The sequence below is a fragment of the Schistocerca gregaria genome, chromosome 8 (genome assembly GCF_023897955.1).
Source record: "Schistocerca gregaria isolate iqSchGreg1 chromosome 8, iqSchGreg1.2, whole genome shotgun sequence".
Lineage (NCBI taxonomy): Eukaryota > Metazoa > Arthropoda > Insecta > Orthoptera > Acrididae > Schistocerca > Schistocerca gregaria.
Window position 1 is genome coordinate 84,032,203 of NC_064927.1, and position 19,477 is coordinate 84,051,679.

The 19,477-nt window shown below is 42.7% G+C and overlaps 1 pseudogene; it reads left to right on the forward strand.

Annotated features, from left to right (window-relative positions):
- The first annotated feature begins 590 nt into the window (after positions 1 to 590).
- On the forward strand, positions 591 to 708 carry LOC126285667 (5S ribosomal RNA; annotated as a pseudogene).
- The last annotated feature ends 18,769 nt before the right edge of the window (positions 709 to 19,477 follow it).

The following is a 19,477-nucleotide window of genomic DNA, read 5'->3' on the forward strand; positions in this document are numbered from 1 at the left end:
CCTTGTTGCATTTTGCCTACTCCTGCCTTGCCGCGTTTCAGGAGGCGTCTTGTCGGGCCTAGGGAGGGAATTCTCTAACCTAAAAAAACCCCATGTGCACTCCACACGTACTCCGCTACCCTCGTAGCCTCTTCCGGCGTGTAGTGCACGCCTGACCTATTCAGAGGGACCCTACATTGCTGTTAGAAACGATGCCGAGCCAGAGGGTGTTGCAACAGGGCGCCACACCTTTGCACCATCACAGGGGATGGCTGGAGGCACCTTCGAGCCAGAATTCTAACTCATGGGTCACAATGGGGGAAAATGACTGGGTTTCGAATAAAGTGATCCTCTAGCTGTGTTGCGTAGTATAATTCTTACATTAACTGCGTGACACACATACTTCTGAAAGTTTTGGATGTATGCTTTTCAAATCCGGTTTTTCTGTGAGCTGCAGTTTCTTTGACGTTATGCAGAAACGACGTACTAAGCAATGATGTAAGGTATTGTTACTGTAAAGTTAAAATATTTTGTTCTTGCTATAAATTATCAGTTAATTATAAATCTGTTTGATTGTGATTATATATATTTATTGCTTTTATTATTAAATGGGCAACGGCCTTGCCGCAGTGGATACACCGGTTCCCGTGAGATCACCGAAGTTAAGCGTTGTCGGGCGTGGTCAGCACTTGGATGGGTGACCATCCAGACCGCCACGCGCTGTTGCCATTTCTCGGGGTGCACTCAGCCTCGTGATGCCAATTGAGGAGCTACTCGACCGACTAGTAGCGGCTACGGTCGAGAATACCATCATAACGACCGGGAGAGCGGTGTGCTGACCACAAGCCCCTCTTATCCGCATCCTCCTCTGAGGATGACACGGCGGTCGGATGGTCTCGATGGGCCACTTGTGGCCTGCAGACGGAGTGTTTTTGTTATTAAATTCGTAGGCGTCTTTGACACATTGCATATGTGCACTCACTATAAGTGATACACACTTGGAGCTGATGCTGTTACAACAACAACCAGCGGGACAGACACTGCTCTATACCGCTAGACAACGGGAAGCAACTTTTTAGTGTTGTACGGTAGATGCAACGTTCATCCGGCAGAGAGCAAGCCTCTCGCTCCTCAGTACACGGGAAGGTCACGAAATACCAAAAGGATGTGCTGAGCTTCTCTTTCGACTAGAAATTGGAGCACTTCCGTGAGATTTGTTTCACTACCTCCTCATCAGTTTAGCATTTCCCTCATTGTCCTGTAGCACCACAATACAAAAGGTCTGTTCTCTTTCTTGTGTCCACTTTTCGCTTCCATATAAGCCTACGCAGCAGACAAATAAATTCAGAAAAAGCGTCCTTGAATTTGATGTTATCAAATTCTCTTTTCAGGGCTGCATTTCCTGCTGTTGTTAGCCTGCATTCAACATCCTCCCTGCTTTTTTCCACTGCCAGTTATTTTGGTGCCAAAATAGCAAAATTCTTCTATCCCATTTAATGTGTCACTTTCTAATTTTATTCCCTCAGAATCTACGTTCCATTATACTTCTTTACATTCGCTGATGATCACGTTATAACTTATTTTCCAAAAATTCTTCTTTCCCTTCAACTACTCTTACAAGCCCTTTGTTTTGTCAACAAATTTACAGTGTCATTGGCGAAACTCAGAGTTTTTATTTATTCTGCCTCAAAGTTATTCTCCTTGCAGTTATGCTTCAAACTGTCTCATTCCGTTCTCAACTACCACTCCCCTTCGTGTCTTTCCACTCGTATGATTGCAGTCTGGTTTCTGTTCGAGCTGTGAGTAACCTTTCACTCCCTGTATCGTATCCCTGCTACCTTCAAAATATGAGCGAGTGTATCTAGTCAACACTGTCAAACGCTTTCTATAAATATACAAATTTTATCAGCGTAAAATAAGTTTAAGTATCAGTATTGCTTCATGTGCTCCAACTTTTCTCTTGAACACACACTAATTTTGGCTGCTAAACATCACTGAACTAAACATTTACGATTTGTTAAAGGGCTAGTGCATCACTCTCTTGATCTCATGGACACGATATTTTCGACTCACACACACACTGAGCGTTTATCCTTAATAGAATATAATGAACTTCTTGTTTGGAGAATTTCTTTTCTTGTGTGGTTCGAGTAGGAATAAGTACAATAAAATATTACCATTCCCGTGCTGTTAGAAGCGCTATCGCTTCGCATTTTCCATTATCGTGAGTGCAGTGCGCATGAATGCAATGCGATAGTGCATTACCCACCTGGTGGACCTGTAGTTCCCGAGGACAGCATTGACGTCTTGGAAAGAGGTCTGTCAAGAGCATGTAGTATGCAAAGACAAAGCAATTTCTGTGTCTATCATCAACATGTAAATGTGGGAACTACAGCAAACCGACAGTCGTGCATCAGTTACAATCTACTGGAAACCCATAGCCAAATGGAAGGGACGGTATCATAGATATGCAATAGCAGAATGACTCCAACAATGTTCTTCAAGCATATGTAATAGTGCAGAACCTATCAGATGGAGATGCATTTCCTGAGCGTTAGTGTCTTGTAGAGACATCAGCGGAAAGCAAGCAGTGTGCAATAGCAAAGCAATTTCTGTGTCCCTTCATCAATGAGAGGGTGCCAGTGTTACTGAATACAAGCAGCAGTGCATAAGTTACAAGCTGCTAGACACCCATGGGAGATTCCATGCCGTGAGAGTAACAGAATGCCAGCGAAAGTATCATAGATGTACAATGGCACAATGATTCCAACAATGTCCTCGGGGCATCTGCAATAGTTCAGCACCCATCTAATGGCAAGGCATTCCTGTGGCAGTAGTCTTAGAAAGACGTCAGCAGAGAACCTGTAGTATGCAATGGCGTAGCAATTTCTGTGTCCCATTAGTAATGTAAGGGTTCAAAGGTTACACTAAACTGGCAATGGGGCTTAGGTTACAAGAAACTGGACAAACAGGAAAGGTTTGTTTCGGTGACCATAGCGTTAGTACATACTAGCATAATCTCTCCAACAACGTCCTCAGGGCGATATTCATGAGGGCAGCATTGAAGACTTCGTCAGAGAGCCTGTATTAATCAATGGCGAAGCAATTTCTGCATCCCATAGTCAATATGAGGATGCAAGGGTTACAGTAAATTCCTGAGGCCAGCATTACTGTCGCAGAGAGAAGTCGCCAGAGAGCCGGTAGTGTGCAATAGCAAAGCAAATGTCGGCCGGTGTGGCCGAACGGTTCTAGGCTATTCAGTCTGGAACCGCACGACCACTACGGTTGCAGGTTAGAATCTTGCCTCGGGCAAGGTTAGTTAGGTTTAAGTAGTTCTTAGTTCTAGGGGACTGATGACCTGAGATGTTAAGTCCCATAGTGCTCAGAGCCATTTGGACATTTTTTGGCAAAGAAATTTCTGGTCCCAGTGTCAATGTGATGCGAGGGCTACGGTAAACCGTCATCGTTGCTTCCAAGGTACTGGACACCTAGGAGAGGTTTCATGCGATGACCATAGCCGACTAGCAGTATGACTCGAAGCATGTCCTTAAGGCATATGCTATAGGGTAACACTCGTCTGATGAAAATACAGTTCCTGAGGGGAACATTAGTGTCTTGGAGAGACGTTGTCCAAGAGCTTGTAGTATGCTATTTCGAAACTATTTCTGTGTCGATTCGTCAACGATATTTTGCAAGGGTTAAGCAGGTGCAGTGCGTCGGTAACAAGCTAATACAAATGCAGATGTTTCATATGGGAACCATAAGTGAATGCGAACGCCAGTATCATAGACATACTCAAGCAGAATGACTCGAACATTTTCCTCAAGGCGTATGCAATATCGCAGCAACCTTCGAATGGCGAGGCAATTCCTGATTGCTCGATAAGTCTTATGGAGGGACGTCAATGGGAGAATGCGACGGTTACAATAAACTGGCAGTGGTGCTTCGGTTACAAGCTACTGAACAACCTGGAGAGGATCCATTTGGAAAACGTAGTTGAATGCCAACGTCAGTATCATAGATATCCACTGGCAGAATGACTCGAACAATGCCCCTGAGGAATATGCAACAGCGCAGCACCTTAATAATGTCGAAGCAGTTTCTGAGGGCTGCATTGGTGTGTCGGAGAGACGTCAGCACAGAGCCTGTCGTTGGCAATGGCGAAGCAATATGTCTTTCCAATTGTCAATGGAGTGTGTTAGGGATAATGAAAACCGGCAGCGATGCAATTGTTACGAGAGAATGGACACCCAGTAGAGGCTGAATGCGGTAACTGTAGCCGTACGCCAATGCCAGTAACATAGATATACACTAGCAGAATTGACTTGTACAATGCCCTCGAGGCATATGCAATAGCGCAGCACCCGTCTAATAGCGAGGCAATTCCTGAGGGCAGCATTGGTGTCATGGAGTGTCTTTGCCAAGGAGCCTGTAGTAGACAATGGCGACACATTTTCTATGAGCGTCACTATGAGGTTGCGAGGATTGCAAAAAACTGTCAGCTGTGCATCGGTTATAAGCGACTGGACATCCAGGAGAGGTTCGATACGGTGATCGTAGCAAAATTCCAGCGCCAGTATCAAAGATATACACCAGCAGAATGACTCGAACAATGTCCTGAAGGCATATGCAATGGAGCAGCACCCATCTAATCGCGAGGACGTTCCTGAACGTACCAGTAGTACCTTGGAGAGATGTCGGCAGAGAGTCTGTAATATGCAATGACGAAGCAATTTCTGTGTCTTGTCATCAATGTGAGGGTTCAAGGGTTACAGTAAATTGGCAGCACTGTAATGATTACAAGCCACTGGACACCCAGGAAAAGTTCCATGCAGTGACCGTAACCGAATGCCAGCGAATATAAGTCGAATGTCATTGACAGTGTCCTCGGGACATATGCAATAGCGCAGCACCTGTCTGATGGAGTTGGAATTGCCGAGGGGAATATTAGCGTCTTGGAGAGACGCCAGCACAGGTCCAGTAGTATGCAATAGCGACGTAATTTCTGTGTCCCATGTGGGGGAGCCAGGGTTACAGTAAACCAGTAGCGGTGTATCAGCTAAAAGGTTCCATGGCGTGAGCGTATCTGACGGCAAGTACCAGTATCATAGTTATACACTAGCAGAATGACTCGAACAAATTCCTCGAGGCAAATGCAATAGCGCGGCGCCAGACTATCAGCGAGATATTCCTGAAGGCAGCATTAGTATCTTGATGTCGGTAGGGAGTCTATCGTTTGCAATTGCGAAGGAATTTCTGTGTCTCATGGTCGTTGTGAGGGTGCAAGGGTTACAGTAAACCAGCAGCAGTGCATCGGCTACAAGATCCTGGAAGCCCAGGAGAGGTTCCTTGCGGTGATCGTAGCCGTATGTCAGCGACAGTGGCATAAATACACACTATCAGAATGACACCAACAATGCTCTAGAGGCATATGCAACAGCGCAGCAGCCGTCTAGTGGCGAATCATTTTCTGAAATCAGCAATGTTGTCTTGAAAAGCTGTCGGCAGAGAGCTTGTAGCGTGCAATGGCGAAGCGATTTCTCTATCACGCCGTCAATCTGAGCATGCGCGGTTTACAGTAAACTGGAAGCAGTGCATCGGTTACAAGCGATGGGCACCCAGAGGAAGTTCCATGTGGTAATAGTAGCCAAATGAAAATGCCATTATCATAGAATAACTCCAATAATGTCCTCGAGGCATATGTAATAGTGCAGCACCAGTCTGATAGCGAAGCAAGTTCTGAAGGCATCATTAATGACTTGGACAGAGGTTGGCAGAGAGTATACATTCCGAAGCAATTTCTGTCTCCCGTTGTCAATGTGAGGGTGCGAGGGTTACAATGAACCAGCAGCGGTGCATCCGTTAAAAGCTACAGGACACCTAGGAGACGTTCCATGCGGTGACTGTAGTCTAATTCCAGCGGCAGTATACCATAGCAGAATAACTCCAACAACATCCTCGATGGGTAAGTAATACCGCAGCACCTATTTAATGGCTAAGCAAGTCCTGAGAGCACCATTAGTGTCTTAGAGAGACGTCGGCAGAGAGCCTGTAGCATGTAATTTCGAAGCAAATTCTGTGTCCCATCGTCAATGTGAGGGTACCAGTATTAAGGTAAACTGGCAGCGTTGCATCGGTTGCAAGCTACTGGATACCCAGGACGGGTTCCATACCGTGACAGTAGCTGTATGCCAGCGCGAGTATCATAGATGTACACTAGCAGAATGAATCGAACAATGTCCTCGAGGCATATGCAATAGAGCACCACCTGGCTAACGGCGAAGCAGTTTCTCAGGGTAGCATTAGTGTCTTGGAAAGACGTCTGCTGAAAGAACGTAGTATGCAATAGTGAAGTAATTTCTATGTTCCATCGTCAAAGTGAGTTTGCGAGGGCTATAGTAAACTGGCAGCGGTACATTTGTTGCATGCTATGGGACACCCAGGACGGATTCCATGATGTGACCGAAGCCATATGTCAGTGCCATTATCATAGGCATACACTAGCAGATTGACTCCAAATATGTACGCGTCTAATGGCGAGGCAATTCCAGAGGGCAGCGTTAGTGTCTTGATAGATGTCGGCAGAGTCTGTAGTATGCCTTCCTGAAGATTAGATTAGATTAGATTCAGCTTTTTTTTCTATAGACATAAAAACATGATATTACTCTCGTAGGTGTGGAACACGTTAGAGAGTATAATATAAAAATGTAAAACATTTCAATATAATATTTGCTACTCTGATCATTTGTCGGGAGATTGTCAAAATAAGTGAATTCAATGCGCCAGGTTGGAACAGCTAATATTTACGGAATTAACAAGCTGTTAGAATGAAACATTGTTATGCACTGTTAATACATTTATCATACACTAAATACCTAATCTTGACTGTTGTGACCAAGTGCTATCAAAACTGACATCTAACGTACATTTTTACTTAAACTGGCTTAACAGTCTCTGTTAAAATATTCATCTATAGAGTAGAAGGAGTTGCCTATCAAAAGTCTTTAAATTTTAGTTTAAACCGTGCTTTATCTGAAGGCAAGTTTTTAATGGTTGCTGGCACATTATTGAAAGTGCGTCTTCCTTAATATTGGACCCCTTTTCGGACCAAAATCATTGATTTTAGGTCTTTATGGAGATTTTTCTTATTTCTAGTACTGATTCCATGTTTTGAGCTATTGGTTGGAAACAGAGATATATTACTTGCAACAAATTTCATTAAGGAATAAATATATTGAGAAGCAGTGGTTAGAATACAGAATTCCTTGAACAGGTTTGTGCATGATGAATTTTCACGACAAATGATTCTTATTGCATGCATTTGCAACCTAAAAATTTTTGCTCAGTTTGCTGAGGTACTCCAGAATATGACCCCATATAACATAATACAATGAAAGTATGCAAGGTATGACATCATTCTCACTGCAAATACATACATATTTAGGCGCTTAAGCAATTCTGTGGTATGCCCTTCCCAACTGAATTTATTATGAAGTTGTAATCCAGGAATTTAATCCTGTCAACCTCTTCCATCTGTATGTTTTTATATGTTATACACGTGCTGAAGGGAATCCCTTACAGGTAATGAACTGCAAATAGTGGATCTTCTAAAAGTTTAATGACAGTGAATTAGCTTTAAAGAATTTATTAATGTCAGTGAAAATTTGATTAGCAGCTATTTCGAAATCTGAACTTCACCTGCTACTTATTGCAATGTTTGTATCATCTGCAAACAGAACAAACTTAACATCTGGTAATGTAACAGACAATAGGTCACTAAAGTACACAAGAAAAAGCAATGGACCCAAGATGGAACCTTGATGAACATCACATGTAATTAATTCCCAATCAGATGAAGACTGGCCGGCCGCGGTGGTCTCGCGGTTAAGGCGCTCAGTCCGGAACCGCGTGACTGCTACAGTCGCAGGTTCGAATGCTGCCTCGGGCATGTATGTGTGTGGTGTCCTTTTAGGTTAGTTAGGTTTAAGTAGTTCTAAGTTCTAGGGGACTGATGACCACAGATGTTAAGTCCCATAGTGCTCAGAGCCATTTGAACTTTTTTTTTTTTTTTTTTTTTTTTTTAAGACTGACTGCTTAGTGCACAGGTATTTTGCAACGACACCCTTTGTTTCCTGTTAGATAGATAACCCTCAAACCATTCTACATCATCGTTGGAGACACTATGTTCTTAAGAGAATGCTGTCATTGACACACTCAGAGGCATTTGATAGATCACAGAAAATGCCAGTACATTCTCACTGTAAGTGAAAATAGCTTTCTCAATATCATAACCCTGTGACTCGGACAATATATTATATGCAGTCAGATGCTTAAACAGACGCTTGAACACAACCTTTTCAAATATTTTTGACGATAGTTTTATGGTATCTCTTTACCCCCTTCTTGTCAAGAGGCTTAACTTCAGTATATTTTAGCCAGTCTGGAAATGTTCCGATGAGAAGAGATTGATTACAAAAATAATGTAAGATAGAACACTACTTGCATGAGCACTCTTTGATTAACTTCATTTATATGTTATCATATTCACTGGAATACTTAGATTTTAAGGATTTTATGATGGATTCCACTTGTTTTGGAGACAAGAGCGAACTTATTTTTAAAGACTAGTCTGAGGTACTCCATTGCACCGTTCACCAAACCAAAGACTACATTTTATTGTCACAACACTTAGAAAATGCAACAGATCTACTAAAGAGACTGCCTACACTGTGCTTGTCTGTCCTCTTTTGGAGTACTGCTGTGTGGTCTAGATTCCATACCATACAGGGCTACATTGAGAAAGTTCAAAGAAGAGTAGCACATTTTGTATTATCGAAAAATGTAAGATAGAACACTACTTGCATGAGCACTCTTTGATTAACTTCATTTATATGTTATCATATTCACTGGAATACTTAGATTTTAAGGATTTTATGATGGATTCCACTTGTTTTGGAGACAAGAGCGAACTTATTTTTAAAGACTAGTCTGAGGTACTCCATTGCACCGTTCACCAAACCTGATACCACCAAGCTGTCTGTAACAGAAATGAAGTACTTGTTTAAGAGGTTTGCAACACTATAAGCATTTGTTACCAAAGTCCCATTTATTTTTAGAGAAATCTGTTCCTCTTCCTTTTTGGCCCCGCCTATTTCTGTCTTCACTATATCCCATACAGTTTTTATTTTGTTGCCTCAGGTAATATTCTCTTTCTCATAATAAAGCTGCTTCGATTTGTAGATTACTTGCTTCAATATTTTGCAGTACTCTTTGTAATGCATAAATTCCAACATCAGAGCTGTTCCTATATGGTAGATACAGCCTCCTTTTTGTCCCACATGATGTCTTTATTCCATGTGTAATCCATGGCTTACTTTTTAACTTCTGTGTGGTTTGCGTTACCTTTAGGTGAAAATAACTTTCAAACGAGGAGGTAACTTTATTAATTAAGTCTTTGTATTTTCCATTTCAGTGAGAAGTACTGTAAACATCTATCCAGTTCATGTCATTGAGCTATTTCCTGAATTTCTCAATTTTTGACTAATTTGTTATACTCCTGTATTCAACTTTAATACATTTTTTATCCTGACATGTTTCAACGTTTAACACAAGATCTACATGCCATGATCAGATAGCCCATTTATTATTGGTTTTGTGATATGACTTCTTTCCCTACATTTGCATACAAAGATATTATCAATAACAGTCTCAGAGCATTTATGTATCCTAGCTGCAAAGTTCACAGTAGGAACTAAATTGAATGATAGTGTTACTAACTGAAATAATTGTTCACTGACAGAGTTTTTCAATAAATCCACATTAAAATCACAAGCTTCCACATTTTTTATGAAGGGTAAAAATTTTCTGAAAGTGTCAGTATGTATGTACTATTATTGGTGTGTTGGAGAGGCATCGCAGGTTTTATACACTGGTGGAGAAATTTTTGTGTCCCTTTGTCAACATGTGATTGCAAGTGTAAGCTGCAGTGATGCGTCGGTAACAAGGTACTGGACACCCACTAGAGATTCCGTGCAGTGACCATGGGTGAATGCAGAACGACTCCAACAATATCCTCGTGACACATACAGGAGCTCAGCACCTGTCTAATGGCGAGAGCAGTATTAATATCTTGGAGAGACGTCGGCAGAGAGCCTCTAGTATACAATGGCAAAGCAATTTCTGTGCCTCAACGTCAATGAGAGTGTTCGAGGGTTACAGTAAACCGAAAGCAGTGCATCAGTTACAAGCAACTGGACACTCAGGAGATATGGCATGTGGCAACTGTAGCGTAATGCCAGCGCCAGTATCATACATAAAATGTCTTCGACAATGTCCTCAAGACACATGCAATTGTGCAGCTCCTGTCTGATTTTGATGCAATTCCTGAGGGTGTCATTAATGTGTTGGAGAGACGTCAGCAGCGAGCCTATAGTACGCAATGGCGACGCAATTTCTGTGCCCCATTATCAATGTGAGGATGCGAGGGTTACAGTGAAACGGCAGAAATAAATCGGTTACAAGCTCCTGGACACCCAAGAGAGGTTCCAACCATAACTGAATAGCAGTGGCAGTATTCACTACCAGAATGACTCCCACAATGACCTTGAGGCATATGCTATTGCGCAGCACCCGACTCATGGAGAAGCAACTCCTGAGAGGAGGTTTCTTGGAGACAAGTCGGTAGAGAGCCTGTAGTATGCAATGCCGATGCAATTTTTATGTCTTATCATTAATGTGAGGTTGTGAGGGTTACAGTAACCCGGCAGCGGTGCATTGTTTACAAGTTACAGGAAACGGTCAATGTAGCGATCATAGGCGAATGCCAGGGCCAGTATCATAGATATCACTAGTAGAATGACTCCAACAATGTCCTCAAGTCATACGCAGTAATAGCTCAGCACCCGTCTTATGTTGAGGCAGTTCCTGATGGCAGCATTAGTGTCGTGGACAGACGTCGGCAGAGAGCCGGTAGAATGACTTGTCCACACAAATCCTGTGTCCCATCGTCCATATGATGGTGCGAGGGTCACTATAATTCGGCAGCCGTGCATGTTTCCAGCAACGTTCTCGAGGCATTTCAAATAGCGCAGCACCTGTCTGATGCAGATACAATTCGTGGAGGGATCATTAGTGTCTTGGAGAGACGTCAGACTAAGTAATTTCTTTGTCCCGTCATAAATGTGAGTGAGTGAGGGTCACAGTAAACTGGCAGTGGAGCATGCGTTACAACCTACTGGACACATAGGAGAGGTTCCATACAGTGACCATACCCAAATGCCAAAATGCCAGCGGCAGTGTCATTGATGTACAGTAGCAGAATGACTCAAACAACATCCTCGAGGGATATGCTACAATAGCGCAGCTCACGTCTAATGCGAGGAGATTTCAGAGGGCAGCATTAGTGTCATGGAGAGACGTCGGATGAGATCCTGTAATATGCCTTGGCGAAGCAATTTCTGTGTCCCATCTTCAATGTGAGCTTGTGAGGACTACAGTAAACTGGCATCAGTGCATTGGCTTCAAACTGCTGGACAGCCAGGAGAGGTTCCATGAGGCGGAGTAACCGAATGCCAGCGCCATTATCATAGATATACACTAGGTGAATTTCTCAATGTCCTCCAGGCATATGCAGTAGTTCATCACTCGTCTAATGGCGCAGCAATTCGTGAGGGGGCATTAGTGTCTTGGAGAGACATCGTCACAGAGCCTGTAATATGAAAGGGCGAATCAATTACTGTGTCCCATCGTCAATGTGAGTGTGCGAGGTTTACAGTAAACCGGCAGCGGTGCAAAGGTTACAAGCCACTGGACACCCAGGATAGGTTCCATGTGGTGACCATAGCCGAATGCCAGCACCACTATCATAGATCAGCAGAATGACTCGAACAACGTCCTCAAGGCAAGCGAGGATGATCCTAATGGCAGCATGAGTGTCTTGGAGAGATGTCGGCAGAGAGCCTGTAGTATGCAGTGACGAAGCAATTTGTGTGTTCCATGTTCAGCGTTATGTGGCGAGGGTCACAATAGCCGTTCATAGCTACTGGATACCCAGTATAGGTCCCATGTCATGACTGTAGCCGAATGCCAGCTCCAGTATTATAGACACTAGCATAATTACTCCAACCATATTCTCGAGGCATGTGCAATAGAGGGACACCCATCTGAGGCAGAAGCAATTTGTTTCTTTTTTCCGACTTACCCAGCCTTTGACTCCTTTCTCTCCCCTGAGTCCACTTGCTTTCCACTCCACTGCCTTTCCCACTCCTCTTACGTGCACCTGCCTCCCCCTTTTTCTGTCCTCCATCCATCGACTCCCCCCTTTGCTATTCCTTTTCTCCCCCCTTTCGCCCCCTCTCCTGTCAGGGTCCTCCTCCTTCCTCCCATCTGCCGTCGTGTCTACTCTATAGTACAGAGTTTAAGTGATTTGTGAGTGCTGTGCGTCCACTGGTCGGCGTGGCCGAACTGTTCTAGGCGCTTCAGTCTAGAACCGCACGACCGCTACGGTCGCAGGTTCGAATCCTGCCTCGGGTATGGATGTGTGTTAGGTTTAAGTAGTTCTAAGTTCTAGGGGACTGATGACCTCAGAAGCCCCATAGCGCTCAGAGCCATTTGAACCATTTTTTTGTTGTGCGTCCCGTTTTTCTTTACGTGTTGTGTACAGACACCATCCTGTCACTCGGTGTGTTTTTTAACTCTCGCGATCGGACAGTCCCAGATTTTTTAATTTTTCTGTCTAATTAGTGTGTGATTTAATCAGCATCACCAATCCAGTGTTTTTATAATTTCACTCCCGCGACATTTCGCAATGTTCCAGTTTTAAACAATCACCGTTTTATCTCCTGTTTTTATTGTTTGTTTCCCTACTCATTATGTTTTTAACACTCCTGTAGGCTGCAGAGAGGCATTTTATCTGCTGCCAGCCCTCCCTGAGGGAGGGAATCGAAATTCAAAGCAGGAAGAAAAAACGAGAGGGGCACCAAGTTTGGGGATTGGCGGTAGCATTGCTCCAAGAGGCGGTCACGAGATCCGCGTGGCCGAAGCCATGAGCTACGCAAGGAGGGCCTGCGTAGAGGAAAGATACCGGAGTTCTTCACCGGGTTCAGCGTCGACTTAAAAACAGCAGGCCGACATCCCGTCGGTTGGTTGGCAACATTTGCGTCGGACGACCGCTCGTTCCCTGGCTGCCCTCTTCTATCTGGCTGTCGTGGCTCTACGAGGCTGTAAGAGGATGCCCCGTTCCAAGGACGCCTCGCGCTGAGAAACGACTCCAGGCGCGTTAGGGGTCGCATGCTCGGAAGCAGGGGTGGTGTAGCCGTGTACAGGCAGCCACCGCGCGTACCTTATCGTTTGTTTGTGCGGCTATAGGGCACGAGCCGTTGTGTGGGTTACTAAATTCAGGCAGCTCTGTGTCACTCCTTAATTACGAGTAGTTTATTGAAAATGGACACTTATGTAGATTATCTCCAGTGCGTCCCTCGATTGAGAGATGTTGACCAGTGGTCAAGCATTGCCTCTGTGTGGGGAAGTGCAGGGAAATATTTCCGTGTGTCAATTTTCATTGCCTGTCAAGTTTGTGTTACTTAAGGGACTGGGGTCTGACGTAATTCTGGGGCATGATTTCATCCGGCATGGTGCTAGATTTTGGTACCTGGACCTAAAGATCAGGGACAGAATTTTAGACCTGTGGTTGATTACAGGCTTTTCAATAAAAAGGTGATCTTGGTATCGGTGTCACTGCCTGATCTCCACAGCTGTTTCACCTGGTTTTCTGGAGCATCTTGGTTTACGGTTTTAGATCTTAATTAGGCTTATTACTAGATACCCTTAACTGAGGAATCTAAGCATCTCACCGCCCTCGCCACGAACTGGAACTGATATGAGTCCAGTCGGGTTCCGTCCGGTCTGTCAACCGGTCCAGCAGTTTTAACACGTTTATTGGATAAAATTTTAGGTGTTTTAAAATTTAATTGTGTCTTAAATTATTTGGAAAATGTGGTCATACTTAGTGCCTCCTTAGAAGAGTATTTAGAGCACATCCAGAAGGTACTATCCATGCTCAGGGATGCGGAGCTGACTGTGAAACCCTCAAAGGTAACCTTGGCTAAGCTCCAAGTGTCATTGTTGGGTCACTTGGTGTTAGAGGACGGAATTAGCGTTGATCAGGAACGCACTATGGCGTTGAGGAATTTTCCGCAGCCACGAAATAAGAGGGAGGCAGCCCGATTTCTAGGAATGGCTAATTATTTCCGCAGATTTGTCCCAAACATTGCCCAACTTGCAGCTCCGTTAAATTTGTTATGCAGAAATAATGCGAAATTCGTTTGCGCTCAAAGTCAGCAGGAAGCCTTTGAAGGAATTAAAACTGAGATTGCCAAACCACTGGTTTTATTTAGCAGCGCCTGACTTTAAGAAAAGGTTTGTGCTCCAGACTGATGCTTGCAATACAGTTGTGGCTGCCGTTCTTTTACAGGAATATCAAGATATCAGGCGTTCGTTAGAATTTGGACGGGCCTGAGCTCAATTAATCGGTATATGAGCGCTAAGCGTGAGCTGTGTTATTTGACCTGTAAAAATTTCGGATCTATCTCAAACATCGTGAATTCCACTTAGAGACGGATAATCAGGCCCTTATCTGGGCCTTGCTCGTCCTAGGAAGACAGGGTGTATCGGAAGATGGGCGGTCCGCATTTTGGCTCTCCATTTTAAGGTTCGGCACAGTTAAAGGATCTGATAATCAGGTTGCTGATGCCATTAGCACGATGCTTCAACAGCACGACACTGATGAGGAAATGCCGGACAAGCACCTAGTATGAACGATTCTTACCGGGGTACCCAACTGTTTAATAATTCGAAAACCGAACAAGATCCACTGTGGGGGCGTCTCAGGAAGCATACACTAGATGGACAGGAATCCAGTGACAATTTTCTGAAGAACGGCTTGCTGTGTAACCGCAAGAGTATGTCTGGGAAAGCTAGAATTTGTCTCTTACGAACCTTATTTATTCCGGTACTTCTTTAGTAGGAGGGCATTTAGGTCTTTATAAAACCTTAGAGAAGGTCAAGGAACAGCTGACCTGGCCGACACTTATACAGAGGTTTACTCAAACAATGCCGAGATTGTAAGAAGGGAAAACCAACTAACTCCCTGGCGAGGCGATTACTGCAGTCAGAACGGGAAGAGCATCCGTTGGACAAATTGTTTGTTGATTATGTGGGCCCGCTTGCCCCGACGAAAACCTAATCAACATTAGTTGCTGCTGCCAACCGACAGAGTGGTGAAGAGATGCCGGGGCTGGACTTCAGCTCGGTAATTTTATTCGACGTGGTACCGCGCAACGTAGGTTTTAATTTTACTGTTGACTCTTCCTTACTCTGGCATATTATTGTAATTTTACGCTTCTGAAGAAGGCTAGATTAAATCTGGTAAAGAAACCTGGTAAAGATAAAAAAATTGTCAAACTGAGGCTGATTCCGCAAAATATTAGACTATCACAGTTGCTGACGGGGCTGCAATATGCTAAAAACCAAGACTAAGTTCCATCCACATATGAGTTTTTATAAATCTGTTAAGATGCTCCACAATACTTGTTTTCATGAGGGAGAGTTCTCAAAAGGGCTTTATTTCATATCGCTCCATTACCAACTCGAATCACTTATTACAAAATATGCCTCCTTCGTTGGTTTACAGGATGTCAGGACATCATTTTGTCCAGTCTGCTACAATTTTTTCAAGCACCAGTCCAACTTTGTTCTCAGTCTTTTCCTTCAAAGGAAGGGACGAAGCGAAACTGGAATACATATTTATGATCAGTAAAATATATTTAAAACCTTCAAATGTGCGTATTCGCTCATATCCACAACATCAGCCTCCCATAACTCGTTCAAAACTTGCATTGTGACTCATCTGTGTTGGAATGTTTCGTGAGCAGGCCTGTCGAATTCAAGGACCACTATCTCTATGATTATTATTCAGTAACTTTGTTGATGTTGTGGTCTTCAGTACAGAGACTAAGAGACTGGTTCGATGCAACTCTCCGTACTACTCTATCCTGTGCTAGCCTCTTCACCTCCGAAAAACTACTGCAACCTACATCCTTCTGAATCTGCTTAGTGTATTCATCTCTTGATCTCCTTCTACGATTTTTACCCTCCACGCGGCCCTCCAATACTAAATTGGTGATCCCTCGATGTCTCAGGACATGTGCTACCAACCGATCCCTTCTTGTAGTCAAGTTGTACCACAAGCTCCTATTCTCCACAATTCTATTCAATACCTCCTCATTAGTTATGTGATATAACCATCTAATCTTCAGCATTATTCTGTAGCACCACATTTCGAAAGCTTCTATTCTCTTCTTGTCTAAGCTATTTATCGTCCACGTTTCACTTCCATACGTGTCTACACTCCATACAAATATTTCCAGAGCAGTCTCCCTGACACTTAAATCTCGATGTTAACAAATTTTTCTTCTTCAGAAACGCTTTCCCTGCCATAGACAGTCTACATTTTATATCCTCCCTACTTCAACAATCATCAGATATTTTGCTTGTCATATAGCAAAGTCCATTTACTACTTTAAGTGTCTCATTTCCTAATCTAATTCCCTCAGCATCGCCTGATTTAATTCGACTACATTCCATCATCCTCGTTTTACTTTTGTTGATGCACATCTTATATCCTCCTTTCAAGACAATGTCCATTCCGTTCAACTGCTCTTACAGGTCCTTCACTGTCTCCGACAAAATTACAATGTCGTCGGCAAACCTCAAAGTTTTTATTTTTTCTCCGTGGATTTTAATTCCTACTCCAAATTTTTCCTATGTTTCCTTTACTGCTTGTTCAATTGAATAACATCGGATATAGGCTACAACCCTGTCTCATTCCCTTATCAACCACTGCTTCCCTTTCGTGCCCCTGGACTCTTATAACTGCCATCTGGTTTCTGTACAAATTGTAAATAGCCTTACACTCCCTGTATTTCTGTATTTCATCCTCGCCACCTTCTGAATTTGAAAGAGAGTATACCAGTCAACATTATCAAAAGCTTTCTCTATGTCTACAGATGCTAGAAACGAATATTTGCCTTTTCTTAACCTATCTTCTAAGGGATGTCGCGGGGTCAGTATTGCCTCGCATGTTCCAACATTTCAACAGAATCCAAACTCATCTTCCCCAATTCGGCTTCTACCAATTTTTCCATTCGTCTATGAAGAATTCGTGTTAGTATTTTGCAACCGCGACTTATTAAACTGATATTTCAGTAATTTTCACACCTGTCAAAATATGCTTCCTTTGGGATTGTTATTATCATATTCTTGACGTCTGGGGGTATTTCGCCTGTATCATGCATCTTGCCAACCACATGGAAAACTTTTATCGTGGCTGGCTCTCCCAAGGCTATCACTAGTTCTAATGGAATGTCGTCTAATCCCGGGGCCTTGTTGCGACTTAGGTCTTTCAGTGCTCTGTCAAATTCTTCAAGCAGTATCATATCTTCCATTCAATAATATGTGTTCTGAAACGTCCACAATGACTGATATCATTTCGTTTATATGAACTGTATTCCTTGTGGTGGCTTGTGCTGTGAATTGTTGTAGTCATTCCATGATTTCTTTGGGGTCTTAATAATATGTATTGTAATAATGCAATAATATTGCAGTTAATAAAGTAATGTCTTCACAATAATAACGAATGCCAATGCCATCACCTTCACTGTGCACACTGGTTAACACTGCTCTAGTAATGTTAATGTGATTCCTATTGTTTGTGCTTTTTGGTCGCCCTTGTCGAGTGTCATCTGCTCTGTGAGCATTAGTCTATGTAATATTTAGCATATGTTCTCTTCTCCTTTAGCAAGTACTTTTTGAGGCTCAGATATTTTGGGAATATTAGTTCCACTAAAATTGTGTCCTTTGTTGAGTGTTCCTAGCATATATGATTGATATCAAGTGACCCCATATGTAATATCTAATTTGCTTGCATTGAGATGGTTGATGAAGTCGGGTATAATATTATCTTATTCTTCTCTTCTTCTACCACCATCCATCACTGTGAGTGACTGCTGTGTAATGCTTTCTGTACAGGTCTAAACTTTTCAGAGAAAGACTGTTCACACTCCAGCTGCCACAGTTTTAATAGGTGTAGTTTGTGACAAATAGATTTTTGCGCCTCAATGACTATGCGTTTTGTCCACATACTGTGACATACTGATCACACTTTGCGATAGTACACAACTTATAGATGCTTATACACAGTTTTCTCACTCTCATCAACCTTTTTATTTACTAAACTGAGTGATCTCAGAAGTGTCTCATTTCCTATTCCTCTATCTTTTCTCTTAGCGATATTTACAGGGGATTTTTATCTCTTCTTTTTTCTAGATTTCTCTACGTTGTAGTTACCATAAGAGGTTCACTGATCTTCTGGCTGCATAAATATATGTTTTCTGTCATTCAACTGCTACACCTAGGATTCACCTTTTGTAGTTGCTGTCTTGATAATGCTATTCAGTTCCATTAATCCTGTGTTGATTGCCTGCTCACTTCGCTGGATTGTGTCATTCAGATGGAATTCACCTTTCACACCTGCTGTCTTGACGGCGCCACGCAGTTCTGTAAACGTGGTGTTGATTGTCTCGATTTTCCTGTTTTGTATGCACGGATATAAACGGATTGGTGCACAATTGTTTATGCAGAATCTCGTAGAAGTTTCGTCTCTATCAACGATCATTCCAGTTTCTCATTTTATCAATTAACATAAAACTATACTGCAAGTTATTTCAGCAATCCTCGCATATGGTAACTAGTTCATTGAAGTACATATTAGAGTCTACACATGCATGGTAAATATGCGTAAAGTCCTCTTTGAAAACAGCAATATACTTTGAATTATTCCTGACCAACTAGAGTATGCTCTGTCTCAAACAGAAGATGTCAACTTCCATCTGACAGCCAAAGAAGAACTATTTCCGGATCTCAATTGGAAAGAAACGAATGTAGTGTTGCCTTCACTTTTTCATACGGTGGAATATCGCTGCTATCGCTGTTTGTCTGGTACATTATTCTCCTGATGCTTTGCAAAATCTTCTGCAATACCTGTCATCTGGGCTGGAAGTGGATTTTTGAAAGAAATATCTAGGTGCTCGATTCAGATCGTCTCACGATGTATTAACAATGATAGTCATGTAAGGTTATGGTTAGGTGGTTTCTTCTTCTATGACTGAACACAACTGTGTTAGCTCTAATGGAATTGTTTAATTTTGCTGTATTGTCACGGAAATACACGCTTTTACACGGTTAGCAGTGTGACAATGTTAAGATAGTTGTCAAAATGACGCATCTCGTCCTCTGAAAGTGAACTAATCCTAAACCCAACAGTATTAAATTTTAACTCTCGGAAAATTAAACAAACCTAAACACTACATAATAAAATCTTAACTACAAGTTTCATTACAAAATTATTCTTAAGATTACGAGATGATTTTGGCCAGTACTACGA